Source organism: Anabrus simplex, chromosome 5 (genome assembly GCF_040414725.1).
Source record: "Anabrus simplex isolate iqAnaSimp1 chromosome 5, ASM4041472v1, whole genome shotgun sequence".
NCBI classification, from domain to species: Eukaryota; Metazoa; Arthropoda; class Insecta; order Orthoptera; family Tettigoniidae; genus Anabrus; species Anabrus simplex.
Window position 1 is genome coordinate 350,284,043 of NC_090269.1, and position 17,107 is coordinate 350,301,149.

Genomic DNA, 17,107 nt, shown 5'->3' on the forward strand with positions numbered 1-17,107 from the left:
ACCGACCACGTGACCATACTATTGGTGGGCCAGTGTAAGGTTGCACATGACAGCTGCGCACAATGTTGGTCACACTGCAATGGCGCACGAAGCGATGTTGCCGCCGCAAACAGCTGATTGCACGACACTTGAGTTTGTAAAAATATGGTAGAAATGCTTTTAATGTCATCGCGATAATACACAATACAAATAAAATCGGCCGACAAAAATCGAACTTTCAACACACCGATTAAGTTTACAATAAAATATTTCAAAATGATACGAGTTACATATACTACGGAGTTCTTATTATCGCGATGTTAGAAAATATAGAAGAAATCGGCCGACAAGAATCTCACTTTAAATACACCAATAAATGTTAGAATAATACACTCCGGTGCTAACACAAAAGGTTTCAAGTAACATCTATAAAATTTACGAAAATTCAGAAACCTTTTCATACCTCATTAATACAGGCAGAGGCTCGATACCCTCCAGATCACTGCCACCAATACCGTCGCCTTCGTTGTCATTGTTGTCGTCTAGGCAGTTCATCAACTCCTGACAGTCATTGATGATGCCATGTAAGCTTATTGCCATTGCCGAGTTAATGAATGTTTCGACATGGCTAAATTTCTTCCTCCACGAAGCCGCATCTATTCGAGCAATACTCTCCTGAAATAGTCCTTCCACTTCAGTAATTGTGAAGGACTTGTTATTAGTGCGTACGTAATGTTTCACTTCACCCCATACCGTACCACCTCCATAAGATTGAAGTGACAGTGGTACGACGGAAACCTAATAACCTCGTGCCCTTGCTCCTTCGCTACCTCGTCGACTAATTTAGTCATACACATATGAGCTGGGATATTTCTTTACTGCAGCCATTCCACTAAGACCCGTTTTCATCAACACATGTTAAATATATACTAACAAGTAGTTAATACGGAGTTAAAAATTTAACATCTTGTTAGGTTTCTTGCGTTTCATCAAACTTTTCTTGTGAAATGTTAACTAATCGACTGTTAACTCTCCCAATATTGCGAACTGGTGCGAATCAAGGAGGCAGTGGTACGAACATGCTGTTTTACAGCGCGCTTCGATGCGCTTTTGTTTGAGTACAGCTCTAAAATATGGCGCGTGAAGTGAAACGGAATCGTAGTTCTAATTTTTCCTCCTTCGAAAAAGAGTTGCTAATTGAATTAGTTAGTAAATATATATAGGTTATTGAGTGCAAGTGCACAGATGGCTTGACGATAAAAGAAAAGGACGAGGCGTGGGAGAAAGTCCGCGAGGGTTTCAATGGGGTTAAAAGATACTTTTTTAGTGGGTATCCACTGTCACCTAACAAAATCACTTCTCTAAATGTCCCACTTCAAACTGTGGTCCGATATGGGAGTTCTTAAATATTGTATTGTCCTGTGCAGAATCAGACTACCTAGCAAGTATATCCCTGATTTGGAGGTTAGCCTCACTAATCACCTGAACATTAACAGAGAAATATCCCTTTCGATTACGATATATTTCGGCCCAATTGCCTCCAGGTGATTGGATTCTTACATGTGTGCAATCTATTGCACCTAGAACAAACACCAGGAAAACGGTTTATTTCATAGAAGTCGCGGATAATTTGCTGACGCTTTTTTTAAATTTTTTTATTACGGGGGCCCCCGTAGCCCGCTCCCCCGCCGTGACCATCGACTCAATCTACATGGCCTCCGGCATGCTATTAGATTCTAAGAAGAAAAGAGATAGCTGGGTAGAGTGGGAAGTGATACAAGGAGTATCTGCCGGTTTCCGAGTCAGACTCGCAACCACGGCAAAGTTTGTGTTGGTTGGATAGTGTTAAGGTGTGGTATTGAAGGGTCAGGGAAAAACCACATAGGCAGAAAGAAGAAAGAGCCTACATGTAAAACCTGACATCTTTTGATAGCACATGAAAGGATGTGGGCTGGAAAAAGACCAGAGGTTGTGTTAGTTAGGAACAGGTAACATGCACGAAACATAAACCAATTCCTCGCCATTCCATCGTCTGGGGATCAGTCCGTCTGGGCACTGCTGTGGCTTAGCACGGTCCTTGCCGGCTGCGAAGCAATGCGTCAAGTACCACTAGGGCCTGTCGCACGACTCCACCTCCTTGGGGTACCTCGTACCCAGTCTCCGATCCCGGAGAATGAGGCCAAGCCCGCCGAGGCGGGGGCCTCCTGGAAGGGGGTGGGTCATGGCGCCAGGCCTCCTTCCTCTCTGCCCGCGCCATGGCCCGGTAGATAGGGCAACTGCGATGGGAGGCCGGGTGGCCCCACGAGCAGTTGGCGCACACCGGCGCCTCCCTAAGTGTTGCGCAGGCCGTGTAGTGGTGATCACCACCACAGCGGTTGCACCTCGAGCCCACAGCTGAACTGACGGTGGCCCCACCTCAGACAGCGGAAACACTGCAAGAGCTGCTGAGGGGGACGTTTTACTCTCAACTGCCGCTACCCGCTGAGGTCCTCTCCTGGTTGGTTCCACGGTCGGCTGCTGTCCTGGGAGCAGTCTTGGGTTGCGGCTGGGCGGTCCTCTCCTGATGAGCCAGCGTCGCCTTCTGCTTCCTGGTGCGGCCGCGTCATCTTCTTCTTCTTCTTCCCTGGGGCTGCTTCTCGGCTGGGGAGGAGGCCTCGTCCTGGAGGCCCTCCTCCCGGCCTGGTGACCCCGGTGTGACTGGTGGTTCCGCTGCGTTGCCATCTGCTTCTTCCTCCTGGCTGGCGGCGGCGGCGTCGGTCAGTGCTAACACTCGACTGCGTTCCCTGTCCTGTGGGACGCACATCGAGGTCTGCATCTCGAACGACATGTTGACGGGCAGGGCCTGGACGGCGGCCTCGGCACGCCAAGGGGCGTCCTTGTCCACTGCCGTGCTGCCATCCACCATCACGGGCGCCCTCCTGGTTTGCGCCCGGGTTACAGGCCCCTCCTGGTAGGCCTGCGTCTGCGACCACTTCGCCTTTGTAGGTGGTCGGCGATCCTGGTTGGCGGCCGTGTTGGTCTGCGTGTACTTCGTAAAGTACCGCTTTCCAGCTGGGGTCGCGCAGTCGCGGCGCTCGGGAGCGTCGCCGTCGTCCTCGGTCCTTGGCTCCGTCTGCGTGGTTGCCTCCTGGTAGCCCGAGACGTCCAGGTGCTCCCTGAGTCCTGGTAGCCGGGCAACCTGGAACTGCTGAGACGCGCGCTCCTCGTAGACCTTGAAGCTGGCTGCGTCGTTAGGGAGAATGATGATCGCCCAGGTAGTAACCACAATGCCGATGATCGGCAGGAGAGGCTCTCCGATGTACTCCGCAGTCGCATTCAGGTTGTCGAATACGTGGAGCGTCCCCTGGTGGTCGGCCTCCCCCACCACCAGCCCCGGGCGTTCATAGCTGGGGACAGCCACCGTGTCGATCGCGTCTAGTAGCTTCTCGACGGCTCCCTCGTAGTCGTAGTCGACCAGTCTCACTGGTAGGGTCGGCTTCTCCATCCTGGTCCTCCTGTAAGAAATCCTGAAACAGAAGAGCGAGCGAGCACTGAAAAGTGCTACAGCTCAGACAATGCTCCTTCGAAGGTATACTAATAAGTACAAGTGCCTGGCTGATACTTGAAAAGTACAGAGCGTCTGGCAAGGAGAGAGAAAGCGCAGCGAGAGGCACGTACGTCCTTCCACTTCAGCAGTCAGCTCGTCCTTGCTGACGCTCTTCTTCTGAAGGGAATGCTATATTCCTCCCCTTCTCATGGATGCTATTGCTGCAGACACTCGACAAACAACTTTACTAACAGTGGCTTTAGAAATTCCAGCATTGTCTCCGACCATTATGTGAAAATAACCAGTAGCAAAAAATCGTAATATTATTAGTACCTGCAACATTGGAGAAAGAGGTAAGTTTCTCTTCGTAGGATATTCCAACCTCACTTGAATTTCGTCAACAACCTTAGCAACTACTATTTTCGATAACCTGTATCTATGAAGAAATTCCGCATCCGTCAAATTTTCAAAGTCATTCCGTCGCTGAACTACTTCGATCAGGATTGTTTTGTAAAAGATCTAAATAGAGCAATTCCTCATCGAAAGTGAGATTCACAGCCGCCATTTTGGAACAGGTTGCTAAATGCTAATGTCAGCCATTTAACATTGGAAATGGCTGATGTTAACTTTAATACGCAGTCTAACATTTGTTAATGTTAACAGTTGTTGATGAAACACTAATTTTCTTAAATCGTATGTCAAAATGATTTAACGCCAAAAATGACAGAAGGGACTTTGAGCTGTAATAGTCGTACCCGTATCTTTGTATTGCATCAGAATGGAAAGAATTAATTGCTGTTACAGGAGATAGCTTAATTCGTTTTTATCCCGGAGTGTTGTGAAACAAGTCCCTACTATCAGCCTCGTTTCCGCTACTGCTATGTTCCCCACTCCCTTTCTCCTTGTGTTCTTGGAGGCGAACACTTGTCTGAATAACATTACGCTTTGAAAGCCCTAATTTTTGACATATGCGTCCCACAACTTGATCTGCAGGAACAGAGAAACGGCTATACAAGCGTACGAATTTCCTCTCCCTCTTGTAAAACTCACGAGTTCTCCGCACTAATTCCAATGCCTGACTATTAAGGGCCACTCCACGGCGCAAAGGATCATCACTTCACGGTTCATAACTACCTATGTTGGCGTTTCCGTGACGTCGCACTGCATTCATTAAAATAAAATTTCACAATTGTCTCACAAAGAAAACAAAACTTTCATAAACGCGTGGATCACACCCGACCACGTGCTAGCGGCGACAGACGAAACGGCAACACTTCAATACGGTAGTCAAACTAGTTATAGATGGCACCACTATACTACCAATATTGCCAAGAACAATCAACTGAAAATAGTTCGTATTTATTTTGTGGCTCTTTTAAACCTTATAATATCTTTTAAATGCTCATATTTGTGTAAGCAAATAAAAGATTATAAGCACTATACGGAATTAAATACGAATTAACATGAATAAAATGTGTAACTGTATCAGATATAAAAGTAGTAGGTTGATGATTCTGATTGACGGGTGACGTTCTTCATTTCATTTTTGTAGCGGTGCCAACATGAATTACAACTGCCAAGTGCAACCTTGTGCCGGCCCACCTTTAGCGCAACCTCTCTCAACTCATCTTGTCAAGAATGGAGGTGATTCAGAAGGTAGGCAATTTCGCACGGCTTCTTTTCTGATATGATCAAGTTGTGTCACTCCCATGGACTACTTCATCATACGCTCCTCGACTGCGTGAAGCATCTCTCATCATGCTTCGTTCCTGACCAGCATTCGGGCCCATATGATACCACTGGGTGGATTATCATGCGATTGACCTGACTGTGGCACGGGGGGGGGGGGGGGGATCTTCCGGTTTCAAAGGACAACTGCGAGTTCGCACCACTTCTTCCAAGAGGCACTGACACGAGCTCGAGCATCCAGGGGAGTATTACAATTGGATGTTATACGGTAACCGAGGTAATGGAAGTCAGAAGTCATGACAAGCGGGGTAACATCAACTGCAATTGTACCAACCGTTTGCTCATTACACTCCAAGTATTCTGTCTTGGTCAGGCTGATCCGCAGTCATCAAAGCTGGTTTTCCATTCATGGACCAGTCTCTACAGCCATTCTCAGGTCTCACTACCCAGCAAAACGTCGTCAGAATAAAGCAGACTCCATGGATGAGGTTCTTAAAGGTCTGTCGGTACTGCATCCATGCACAAGATGAAAACAAGTTATCGTTCGGTGGAAAGTGGAGATCAATTTTTCTTGTGCAGTGCTTTTCAACTGTGTCTTCTTTCTCGATGCAAAAGTATCTTATGGCGACGATGGGACAGGAAAGGGCCAAGAGTTGGAAGGAAGCGGCCGTTACCTTAATTAAGGTACAGCCCCAGCGGCGACTCTTTCAATCTTTAATTTTAATGCTATTATGTGATGTAATTAATTATGGGTAATTAACTGAAATACAAGCATTTAAGTGGTGCATAGAAAAGCGAAAATAATATAAGAAAGAGTTCACTAATAAATTTAAAAAAATCGACCCGCTTTTCAAAAGAATTGTTCCATCATAAACTATTCAAGATGAACCTTAACCCGGACCGAACAAAGTTGTAGAGGAAGCAGTAAACGAAAATTATTTAAAAGGTTCAAATATCAATAATGTTGAAACACAAGATTCTAAAATAAGTGTTCATAAATCTGACATATTCCTTCAAAAGACAGAGGGATTTTCAAGGAGCCTGTTAACAATGAAACAAAATACGTATACTTGATTCAAAACTCTGTAGAGCAAGTGGACCAGTTCCGAAGGACACGATAACAAGCTGAAGGTTTAACACAGATTATTATAACTTAAAAAATAGTCAAAAGTTGGATAGGATTTGGTTGTGGTATTTCTACAGTTAGATGGTAAAGTAAATTCGTGTCCTCATCCCGATGTGATGCAGCTCTTTTCAGGCACATCCCACAATGGAGGAGAGCTGCACATACCATTTCAACCACTTACCAGCCCTCCTGCCATTCTTAAATTTCTGACAGTATCGCGAATCGAACCCGGGCCTCCGAGGACGTCAGCTTACAACACTAGACGTTACACTATGGAGGCGGACAGTTAGATGGCGTATACTGTGAACTGTGCTGGATTTTTGATGATTACAGTGAAGGGTGAAACAGGCGTGTAGGTGCTATTCGAAGTTGACAAGGGGCAAGTAAAAAACGAAAACTAAACCTCAGGATGTTAGTCATTGTTACCTACACGCTTGTGTTTCTTACTACGCGTGGAAGAGAAACACAATAGTCGAGAATTAAATTTCAGAAGTACGCCGGAAATGGAAATATATTTATAATAATGTTATTGTTTTTACGTCCTACTAACTACTTTTGACAGCTTTCAGAGACGTCGAGGTGGTGGAATTTTGTCCCGTGGGGTTCTTTTCTTCTTCTTCTTCTTCTTCTTCTTCTTCTTCTTTTCTTCTTAATCTGCTTACCCTTCAGGGTTGGTTTTTCCCTCGGACTCAGTGAGGCATCCCACCTCTACCGCCTCAAGGGCAGTGTCCTGGAGCGTGAGACATTGGGGAGGATGAACAGTACATCGCTCAGGCGGCCTCACCTGCTATCCTGAACAAGGACCTTTTTGAGGGATGAGAAGATTGGAAGGGATAGACAAGCAAGAGGGAAGGAGACGGCCGTGGTTTTAAGTTAGATACCATCCCGGCATTTGCCTGGAGCAAACAAGAATAAAGGAACTAGTACCAAATGCAGATTTTATCCAATATGCTCCCCAAAATCTTAATTGGGGTAATAAATGAGTCGCTTTTCCGTATTTCTGAACTGCGACAATTTTATGATGTTATTCAGTATGTGTAGGTTTCCTTCAGCGAGAGCTTGCTCCGTTCTCACTTGTTAAACAGAGCATTAGCTGAGAATAAATGTATGTGTTGCTTTAAATAAATTATGCGTGACGAGATAGTCATCGCGTTTTTCATTGCATTTTGGCCATTAAAAATAGCTTCCCCTCTAGTATGAAATGTCTGAATGCTGTAGTAGCCTACTGCATAGCCCAAATCATTACAAATAATAATAATAATAATAATAATAATAATAATAATAATAATAATAATAATAATAATAATAATAAGAAGAAGAAGAAGAAGAAGAAGAAGAAGAAGAAGAAGAATTAAAATGTCTGCCTCTGTGGTGTAGTGGTTAGCGTGATTAGCTGCCACCCCCGGAGGCCTGGGTTCGATTCCCGGCTCTGCCACGAAATTTGAAAAGTGGTATGAGGGCTGGAACGGGGTCCACTCAGCCTCGGGAGGTCAACTGAGTAGAGGTGGGTTCGATTCCCACCTCAGCCATCCTGGAAGTGGTTTTCCGTGGTTTCCCACTTCTCCTCCAGGCGAATGCCGGGATGGTACCTAACATAAGGCCACGGCCGCTTCCTTCCCTCTTCCTTGCCTATCCCTTCCGATCTTCCCATCCCTCCACAAGGCCCCTGTTCAGCATAGCAGGTGAGGCCGCCTGGGCGAGGTACTGGTCATTATCCCCAGTTGTATCCCCGACCAAGAGTCTGAATCTCCAGGACACTGCCCTTGAGGCGGTAGAGGTGGGATCCCTCGCTGTGTCCGGGGGAAAGGCCATTACCTCGCCCAGGCGGCCTCACTTGCTATGCTGAATAGCGGCCTTACGGGGAGATGGGGAGATTGTAAGGGATAGACACGGAAGAGGGAAGGAAGCGGCCGTGGCCTTAAGTTAGGTACCATCCCGGCATTTGCCCGGAGGAGAAGTGGGAAACCACGGAAAACCACTTCCTGGATGGCTGAGGAGGGAATCGAATCCGCCTCTACTCAGTTGACCTCCTGAGGCTGAGTGTACCTCGTTCCAGCCGTCGTACCACTTTTCAAATTTCGTGGCAGAGCCAGGAATCGAACCCGGGCCTCCGGGGGTGGCAGGTAATCACACTAACCACTACACCACAGAGGCGGACTGATACTTGTTTAAAGGGCAAAATAATGTGGTTTTCAAAGTGTGGTACGCCTGCCACTAGGGGTATACGCTGGGTCGTCTCAAGGGGTATGAAAATTTATTATAGCTTTTAACTGTTACCAGTGAGCTGTTCAAGAAAAGAGTTGAGCCTACTCATTTTCAATAAATTCGTGTTTTTATTTCGTTTTTTGTCTACCACTACACCAAGTCCCATTTGCAAACTATTCATATAAGTACGTAAAAATGCTTAGTTATGCTACATCGCTCTTTCAAGTTTATTTTTTCGAAATCCACTCACTCACTTCAGTGTTTTTCTGTAGCACTGTATGTAGTACAATAGTAGTTGCATCGTTGCTAGGCGATGCAAACCACTCAGCCTCGGGAGGTCAAGTGAGTAGAGGTGGGTTCGATTTCCACCTCAGCCATCCTCTAAGTGGTTTTCCGTGGTTTCCCACTTCTCCTCCAGGCAAATGCCGGGATGGTACGTACCTTAAGGCCACGGCCGCTTCCTTCCCTCTTCCGTGTCTTCTCACGAGAAGACCACGCTTCTCCATCTGTCTTGTAGAAGATTTGCCGCGTTGTCTGAGAAGAGAACAGAAAACTCCGGTGGTCAAACAATTGGGCTGTCGTTAAGCAATGCAAATCCCAGGAACATTTCTCCGGCCATTGCTGGCCACTCACTTTTGGGCTTCTTCTGCAAACTGTACTCCGAAGGAGTTACGAGGTTTCCTTCACACAACGACGGCGTATGTACAATACATTATTGTTGTTGTTGAGGAACAGGGTGGTGTTGCGGCTTAGCTGCTAGCCTGTCATCCCGATCACCATGGTTTGATTCTTGGTGCTGCTGGGGTGGGATTTTCAATCGAAAATGCCCTGGTGCCAGGAAGCACATGCGACCTTGAATCCCTGAATTCCTTTCTCAGTGCATGCAGGGACAGAGCAAGCGGGATAAGATGCGGAAGAAGGAAGATGATTGATGATGATAATGTTTATAATGAATATTATCTGGCATCCAGAGCAATAATTTATAATGTCTGGTATAACCGCAATGTCCACCTCTGTGGTGTAGTAGTTAGTGTGGTTAGCTGGTACCCCGGAGCCCCGGATTCGATTCCCGGCTCTGTCACAAAATTTGAAAAGTGGTACGAGAGCTGGAACGGGTCCACTCAGCCTCGGGAGGTCAACTGAGTAGAGGTGGGTTCGATTCCCACCTCAGCCATCCTCTAAGTGGTTTTCCGTGATTTCCCACTTCTCCTCCAGGCAAATGCCGGGATGGTACCTAACTTAAGGCCACGGCCGCTTCCTTCCCTCTTCCGTGTCTATCCCTTACAATCTCCCCATCTCCTCGTAAGGCCCCTATTCAGCATAGCAAGTGAGGCCGCCTGGGCGAGGTAATGGCCATCCTCCTCATTTGTATCCCCCGACTTACAGTCTGAAGCTCCAGGACACTGCCCTTGAGGCGGTAGAGGTGGGGTCCCTCGCTGAGTCCGAGGGAAAAGCCAACCCTGGAGGGTAAACAGATTAAGATGAAGTATAACCGCAATATACTCGTACCTCGGGGGTACAAAGGTAAACCAATCGGAATTCGGGGGTACGCCAATCAAAAAGCTTGACTACTACTGTGTTAGGAAACTGTCCTTTGGCTCAGAAAAAGTTTAAGATTACCCTAACGGGAATTTACTTGCGACCTTCCTCGTTTCGCAAGCTCCACTAATATGCTGTAATAGCTACTACTTCCTCTTGTGTGGTATCAGTAGCCGATTCTATGAAGTCTCATTGTGGTTCACGTGACGGAGGGTCATCATCTCCAGCATATAAGTCCTGACCTATTATATCTCCTGCAGTTTGTACACGCATCTCGGAGGAGGAGATCAGTGTCTGTCTGTCTTCGAGGTGAGTTCAAGTTCTATCGCTTGCCTACCAGCATGAGTGTTCAGAGCCGCTGAAGATTCATATTACGTAGCAATGTTTGAGTAGTCTGAGACATGAGGATTTAGACTGTATACGTAGTGCTTGGACGTCGGTTTGATCGCTGAGTAGGGACAGGGATTTTGTAGAGATGTTCAATTTTTCCCAGGTATTGGTGTGTTCGCTGAAAAAGCCTCCGTAGCTCAGGTGGCAGCGCGCCGGCCTCTCACCGCTGGGTTGAACGGTCAGCGTACTGGCCTTCGGTTCAGAGGGCCCGGGTTCGATTCCCGGCTGGGTCGGGGATTTTAACCTTAATTGGTTAATTCCAATGTATGTGCTGTCTTCATCATCATTTCATCCTCATCACGACGCGCAGGTCACCTACGGGTGTCGAATAGAAAGACCTGCACCTGGCGAGCCGAACTTGTCTTCGGACACTCCCGGCACTAAAAGCCATACGCCATTTCATTTATCGCTGGGTTCCCTGGTTCAAATCCCGGTCATTTCATGTGTGATTTGTGCTGGACAAAGCGGAGGCGGACAGGTATTTCTCCGGGTACTCGGGTTTTCCCTGTCAGCCTTCATTCCAGCAACACTCTCCATTAACATTTCATTTCATCTGTCAGTCATTTATTATTGCCCCACAGGAGTGTGACAGGTTTCGGCAGCCGGCCCGTTTCCTGTCCTCGCCGCTAGATAAGGGCTTTATTCATTACATTCCAGACCCGGTCAAATGACTGGAAACAGGCTGTGGATTTTCATTTCCATTGGTGTGGTCGCTGAAACCATCATGGCTCCTTTCAGGCTTCGGACGGGTGTTTAAGACCGATTGTCCTTCTTGATACGCATGTAGCTTTTGTAATAATAATAATAATAATAATAATAATAATAATAATAATAATAATAATAATAATAATAATAATAATAATAATAATAATAATAATAATAATAATAATAATAATAATAATAATAATGAAATGGCGTATGGCTTTTAGTGCCGGGAGTGTCCGAGGACATGTTCGACCTGCGCGGCGTAATGAGGATGGAATGATGATGAAGACGACACAGCGAAATTAACCAATGATGGTTAAAATTCCCGACCCTGCCGGGAATCGAACCCGGGACCCCTGTGACCGAAGGTGTAGAGGTTAGCGCGATTAGCTTCATCCCCGGAGGCCCGGGTTCGATTCCCGGCTCTGCCACAAAAATTTGAAAAGTGGTATGACGGCTGGAACGGGGTCCACTCAGCCACGGGAGGTCAGCTGAGTAGAGGTGGGTTCGATTCCCACTTCAGCCATCCTCGAAGTGGTTTTCCGTGGTTTCCCACTTATCCTACACGCAAATGCCGGGATGGTACCTAACTTAAGGCCACGGCCGCTTCCTTCCCTCTTCCTTGTCTATCCCTTCCAATCTTCCCATCCCCCCGCCCCACAAGGCCCCTGTTCGGCATAGCAGTTGAGGTCGCCTGGGAGAGTTACTCGTCCTACTCCGCAGTTGTATCCCCGATCCAAAGTCTCACGTTCCAGGACACTGACCTTGAGACGGTAGAGGTGCAATACCTCGCTGAGTCTGAGGGAAAAACCAATCCTGGAGGGTAAACAGATTAAGAAAGAAAGAAAGAAAGAAAGAAAGAAAGAATAATGTGTGTGGCTGTATCGAAGCCACAGCAACAGGTGTTTTGAGCGTAGAATACGTCACGTGGGTGTAAGAATGAAGTGAATGCTCAGAATTAAGATTTAAAGACATGTGTTTCTGACAGAACTCTCCTCTGGTGAATATTGTGAAATCACATTATGTCTGATCTCCAACGACTCGCTTATATATTCTGGATGCTTTCGAGCTCATCTGTCTTCATAGGCTAGACCGGGGGCAATAAGTTAAGACCTAGTCGGTTGCGGCTTGTAGCGTTCGGCCGCTTCGGCTTTCTTATGTTGTACAGTTCAAAGGCTGTCTTACACCTATTGAGCAAGTGGCCGCTGGATTTGGGTCAAGTACTTATCAGCTCGCATTTGTTAGAAGGTGGGTTCGAACCTCACTGTCGGCAGCCCTGAAGATATCGTGTTCTCCCATTTTCACACGAGGAAAATGCTGGGGCTGTACCTTAATTGTGGCTACGGTCGATTCATTCCCACTACTAGTCTTTTCTTTCCCATCGTCGCCATAAGACCTATCTGTGTCGGTGCAACGTAAAGCAACTTGTAAAAAAAAATGTACTCTTGCGCCTAGTCTTGGACATCCTCGGGTTGCCTGATTCTTTGACTCATTCTTCCTACTTGTCTTCTTTTTCGGTAGGTTCGGATTTTCTTTAAATTGAGATAGTGAGATATTTCGGAAATTTTCGCAAAAGTCTCAACTATTTCACAATTTTTCATGAACCTTGTCAACTTTCCTCACAAATATTTTTACAGAGACCTGTTGATGGGGTTGTACAATTTGTGTTAAAGTTAATGGGACTTAATGAAATTATTATTATTATTATTATTATTATTATTATTATTATTATTATTATTATTATTATTATTACCGTGTTTTGTGGGTCACAGAGGTGAGAGAAGGCGCGTGCATGAATGGGTCACGAAAGGGCAATCAGAAGATTGATTTAAAACTTTAAAATTATGGTTAAATTTCTTTCTAAGGTATCTTTTTTTCTTTTCCTTAAAAAAAATAAGACTTTACAAAATTCAGGTACAAAAGATCATAAGATTGGAATGACAATTTTAGAAAATCGAATAACAAGTAATTAACAACTGTGAGCTTTGAGGTCCCTAATAATACATTCCCTGGGCGCCGCGGCTCCTTCAAAACCAGTCATGGAGACGAACCTCCCAATTTCTCTACATGGTATTCAACATATACAATGTTTCAAGAGCACCTTTAGCTCCACAAGATTATCTAGGAGTCTAGGAGACTATTCTCCGAACATTACACCATTACAGCCTTCCAAAGGCATCGTTCAACATTTACATTAACACCTTCTCTCTATAAAATTTACATTTTCAACAACATGTCCAGACCTATCAACGGCACAACGTACATTTACAATTCAAACAGTTTCTACTGTCTTAAAAGTTCAACAGTCTAACATATTTACACAGAATGAAATAGAATTCCACAGGGGTATCGAATACCCAATCTACCGGGCCTTTGTGAGGAAAAAAACCCCAACAGGTTAACGTTACTGGCCCAAAAATCAAAATGAAGTGGAGGCGGACACTTACACTCCTTGAAATTCGCAATTAAAAATTAAAGCCCTATTTGGGCTTCTGGCCCGAAGTAATAATCCTACACTAATGAGGTGACTAGATGGAGGAAAGTTATGTTATAGAAATATGAAACGGTTACAAAGTCATAGTCACCTCAAAATCAAGTTGAGATGGAATACGAGAGGGTATCACACTCTCTATTCCCCAATTTGAACTAAGTTCTTTTCGGCTAATTTTAAATTTACATTAGAAATTTACATGTTCGGAAATTGAAGGTTGCATAATTAAAGATCGGAAACCTTCCCCTCGAGCTAGCTTTCAGAGGCTATCACATAGTTTAAAGGTGTCTGCCATTATCTTAATCAACTGGAAAACTCGATGATGGCGTGATGCCCTCCGCCTTCTCTATTAGTACACAATCAGTAGACTGGATGATCAATACGACAACCTGGTCGAAAAATGTGGCAGGTTTTATACCCGAGAGGAAGGTTCTAGAGAGCTCTGGGCTAAAGCCCAACACATCCCCAATTTTCATTGGGTAGTTAAATAGCCACAAGACAGATTTGATTGGTTACAAAATATGTACGAGTACCGGTATACAAAATTTTCTATTGGCCAGCATCCAAAGTTGGCGGGAGGAGATCGAAGCATTGACAACTTTAACATACAAAAAACAAAGGATGATCAACTCAGTGTAGTAAACCCGAAAATAAAAAAAGTACTTTAGGATTTTAATAGTTCCTCTCCACACTAGAGGGCATAACATAAGTCTTTTTGGTAGAGACTTCTGTAGAGAAAAGTCCCAATTTCTTGCGCTAGTGTTGCGACCTTCATATATCAGATGGCATACTTCAAGGCGCTTCATCTGAATGAACGGGGCGGGTGTACCTCGCGGTACAATTCTTATTATCATTTCGTTTTTCCCATTCAAAAAGCTCGTTGGAACTTGTTCATTGGCTTGGTGACATTCGCCTTTCTACACTTCCAAAATCTCTTTATGAACTCACCGTGTTGCCTCTTCTGTTCTTCTGACCACTTTGTACCAGTCCTGCTGCTAGTTTTCACCGTCAATGTGTTTATTTACTGAAGTACTGAAGTTCCCATATTGTCTTGCCCGAAGTTCAGTTCATACAGGTCACCTGTTGTTTCCTCCAGTCAATTTATTCTCCTGTTTTGGGAGTTTATTGCATTGAATAACCTTCTTCTGTGCCTATTATTATCCATCCTAAAAATTAATCCAAAAATTCAAATGTATCTTCTGTACAGTATTGGTGAAACTATCTGTGTGACTATAGAGTTCTGCAGTTCACCTTTGGATCCAGATTTCATTTTCTCGTATGGGGTCGGAAATTTTCCTAAGCATCTTACGTTCTTGTCTTACAATATCTGCAGTTTTAGAATGACAACCTGAAGTAAAGTTTTCTGGTGCACATAGAGCTTCCGGTAGGATAACTGTTTTGTAATGTTTCAATTTAGCATTACGTGACATTACTCCTTTAGTTTAGTGATCCCATGTCAATCTGAATTCCCTCTGAAGTTTTGAGGCCCTTTCTGTGTTGGCCAAAGTGTCTAATCCCGAAGGAATAATTTTTTCTCCAAGGCACTGAACAAAGGATACCTGTGAATTTGTCCCATATGCCCATGTTATTATTAATATTTTATTATTATAATTAATAATTTATAACATTCGCGCGTCTGCTCTCGAGATAATGAAATGGCGGAGATTTGCCCTAAAATATTGCTATTTAATAAATAAGTAGATCTACTCCACAGATTATTTACACTTTAACAGTCTTAAGAGCTGTCATATTGTGCAAAAATCGATCCCGCAACGTTATAGATTAGAGGGTAGCATCTATTTAATTAGGGTACTCTTTGAGATTGGAACGTTCTTGTCACGTTACTTCGGGCACCGAGGTTGGTCATTTTGATGTATCAGAGCCTACAGATGTTGCAGCTGGTTTCTGGCCAAGGCGACTGCGGTATGAATCCTGCACAATGTATGTGGGGATCTTATAAGGAAAGGCCTCGTCACTATGTTTCGTATTCCACGTAAAACTGGCAGCCTACTTGGGGCCATATAATTGTGGACTTGAATTCGGAAGATGATGGTATCGAATTGAACTGTCACGAACCCTGAATATGATTTCCGTTGTTCCCATGTTTTACACTAGGCATATGCAGCGCTGTACCTTAATACAGATCATGGCTGCTGCCTTCCTAATCTTAGCCCTTTCCCATCTTTTCGTTGCTAAAGAAACTTTATCCGTAAAAAAGAAAAGGAAAACTGGTACATTAGAAAATAGTTTTAGAAGTAGGTCTCCCCTAAGGTATGTACACTGACTGACAGAGGAAATGCAACACCAAGAAGGAGTGGTCAGAACTTTATGCCAATTGCAGGGTAGACTGACGTCACTGAGGTATGCTCATGATGTGAAATGCGCCGCTGTGCTGCGCACGTAGCGAACGATAAATGGGACACGGCGTTGGCGAATGGCCCACTTCGTACTGTGATTTCTCAGCCAACAGTCATTGTAGAACGTGTTGTCGTGTGCCACAGGACACGTGTATAGCTAAGAATGCCAGGCCGCCGTCAACGGAGGCATTTCCAGCAGACAGACGACTTTACGAGGGGTATGGTGATCGGGCTGAGAAGGGCAGGTTGGTCGCTTCGTCAAATCGCAGCCGATACCCATAGGGATGTGTCCACGGTGCAGCGCCTGTGGCGAAGATGGTTGGCGCAGGGACATGTGGCACGTGCGAGGGGTCCAGGCGCAGCCCGAGTGACGTCAGCACGCGAGGATCGGCGCATCCGCCGCCAAGCGGTGGCAGCCCCGCACGCCACGTCAACCGCCATTCTTCAGCATGTGCAAGACACCCTGGCTGTTCCAATATCGACCAGAACAATTTCCCGTCGATTGGTTGAAGGAGGCCTGCACTCCCGGCGTCCGCTCAGAAGACTACCATTGACTCCACAGCATAGACGTGCACGCCTGGCATGGTGCCGGGCTAGAGCGACTTGGATGAGGGAATGGCGGAACGTCGTGTTCTCCGATGAGTCACGCTTCTGTTCTGTCAGTGATAGTCACCGCAGACGAGTGTGGCATCGGCGTGGAGAAAGGTCAAATCCGTCAGTAACTGTGGAGCGCCCTACCGCTAGACAACGCGGCATCATGGTTTGGGGCGCTATTGCGTATGATTCCACGTTACCTCTAGTGCGTATTCAAGGCACGTTAAATGCCCACCGCTACGTGCAGCATGTGCTGCGGCCGGTGGCACTCCCGTACCTTCAGGGGCTGCGCAATGCTCTGTTTCAGCAGGATAATGCCCGCCCACACACTGCTCGCATCTCCCAACAAGCTCTACGAGGTGTACAGATGCTTCCGTGGCCAGCGTACTCTCCGGATCTCTCACCAATCGAACACGTGTGGGATCTCATTGGACGCCGTTTGCAAACTCTGCCCCAGCCTCGTACGGACGACCAACTGTGGCAAATGGTTGACAGAGAATGGAGAA

At 45.7% G+C, this 17,107-nt stretch overlaps 1 protein-coding gene across 1 annotated transcript in view; it reads left to right on the plus strand.

Moving 5' to 3' along the window:
• The first annotated feature begins 10,236 nt into the window (after positions 1–10,236).
• LOC136874095 (leucine-rich repeat-containing protein 15) overlaps positions 10,237–17,107 on the plus strand; it is a 101,312-nt gene continuing 94,441 nt past the window's right edge. Inside the window, exon 1 of the mRNA XM_068227656.1 lies at positions 10,237–10,373. The gene's annotated coding sequence lies outside the window, so the exon portion shown is untranslated. The remainder of the gene's footprint in view (positions 10,374–17,107) is intronic.